Source organism: Gavialis gangeticus, unplaced genomic scaffold (genome assembly GCF_001723915.1).
Source record: "Gavialis gangeticus isolate Ggan-Ray unplaced genomic scaffold, GavGan_comp1, whole genome shotgun sequence".
NCBI classification, from domain to species: Eukaryota; Metazoa; Chordata; order Crocodylia; family Gavialidae; genus Gavialis; species Gavialis gangeticus.
This window is the reverse complement of record NW_017729025.1, coordinates 8076189-8078411: the sequence shown is the minus strand read 5'-3', so window position 1 is coordinate 8078411 and position 2223 is coordinate 8076189.

Here is a 2223-nt window from a genome sequence, read left to right as displayed (position 1 = left end):
CCCGCCCCGGGGCACTCCCGGTCCCGATCCCGGTCCCGGCCCCGCCGCTGCGCCATGTGCGGAGCCACCGCCACCGCCACCTCCCGCACTCGCCCCTCAGGGGCGCCGCCACCGCCACGCAGGTGCTGATGGGATACAGGAAGCCGGGCCAGCCGCCGCCCTGCGTCACAGCGCCGCTCTGCGGCCGGGAGGGTCTCCCATCCCGCCGCAGCCAATAGAAGCCAGTCTCCCCCCCCCCAACAGTCAGGAGTAGAACGTTGGGGGCCGAGGGTTCGGTGGCGGTTGGGGGGGGGGGGCACTTGCTGAGGGAGCCCAGCGCCGCCCCCCCCATAAACCCCTATGAGGGCTGTGGTTGCACCCCTAGGCATCCCCCCACACACACACACACACATCCACGAGGGCTGTTCTTGCACCCTTAGACACCCCTGCCCCCATGAGGGCTGTTGCACCCCTATACAGACAGACATGCATAAACACACACAGGGGGTGGGTGCTGGGGCTGTTGCTCTATCAGTGGACACATCCATCCCCGAGGGCTATTGTTCCACCCCTGGAATATCTCCAGGCTGGCAGGAGAGAGGGGAGGCTCAGCCCACAGAGCCGGGCAGGCAGTGGTTCTCCAGGCTTGCAGTGGGCCAGTATTTAAACCAACGTGCCATTTCATCCCGGACTTCCTCCTGAGACCTTTTAGTGTGGAAAAAGCAGAGAGACCCTGCTCTCCCCTCCAAAACACCCAGCAGGTCAAAGGTTCAGGTCCTGCTGTGCCCAAGTCTCCATCAGCTGTCAGGCCCAGCTGCCAGCAATGGTCAGAAATGACTGAGTGCTCTCACTCATTTTGAGCAGAAATTGTATCCATGTCCAATCCCTGTATGTGCACCCCAACAAAAAACACTTACTTTGACTAACTGATGCTTTTGCAACAAAGAACATTATTATTATGATTATTAATTTGAAGATCTCTGTTTAGTTGTGTCACCACAGCTGTTGCAGGTAGAAGGCAGGACAGAGATGCCTCTTACAGACTAACAGAATCACAAAAAATGAGGGTTGAAGGGACCTCAGGAGGTCACATCTCATCCAACCCCTGCTCTAAGCAGGACCAGCCCCAACTACATCATCCCAGCCAGAGCTTTGTCCAGCTGGGTTTTGAAAACCTCCAAGGAGGGAGCTCCCACCACTTCTCTGGGTAACCTGTTCTGGTGTTTTACTACCCTCCTGGTGGGAAAATTCTTCCTAATATCTGACCTAAATTTCCCTTGCTGCAACTTGAGCCCATTGCTCCTTGTTCTGTATCTGCCCTCACTGGGAACAGTCCAACTCCATCCTCTTTTGAACCACCCTTCAGGGATTTGAAAGCTGCCGTTAAATCCCCTCTGAGTCTCCTCTTCTCTAGACTAAATCAGCCCAGTTACCTCAGTCTTTCCTCACAAGTCATGTCCCCCAGCCCCTGAACCATTTCCATTGCCTCTCCCCAATTTGTCCACATCCTTTCTGTAGCTGGGCCCACAACTGGACCCAGGACTCCAGATGTGGCCTCCCCAGTGCTGAACAGAGGGGAAGAATCACCGCCCTTGATCTGCTGGCAGCGCTCCTCCCAGTGCAGCCCAGGATGCCGCTAGCTTTCTTGGCAACAAGGGCACACTGCTGGGTCATATCCAGCTTGTTGACTCATATTCAGCTTGAATCAGTTGTCTCTGTCATGCTGCTGGCCATGTTCTCCAGAAAATATAGCTAGACTGAAACGGTCTGATTTACAATAAACTCCTTCACCAAATTCTCTCTCCAACCACCCTGCTTTCATTTACTAGGACTCCTTCCGCAGCTGCACATTCTTTATAGATCAGTCCCCTAGTAGGTAAATACTGTATGTAAATACTAGTCAACAACAAACACAAGCAGGAGACACTAGCATGAATCCTGGCCACTGCAGGCTTAGGTTACATCTGCAAGCTGAATTTAAATCAGCTCTCCAGATGTGCACTGGCTAACTGTGCACCTCAAATACTAAGCAGCAGCTGGCAATTGGACAGCCTGGACAAATGCCACCTGGCACAAAAAAGTATCCTTTCCAATGGACAACTTACCAGCCAAAACAAACTGTGATGAAACTCATGATTGATACGATGTGTTACTAAACATTTTCCAATGAATCCATGTCCACAATTGCAACACTTCATTTCTAGTGCCTACAGCAAATGGAGCGAGGGGCTTGGTTGGGTTCCA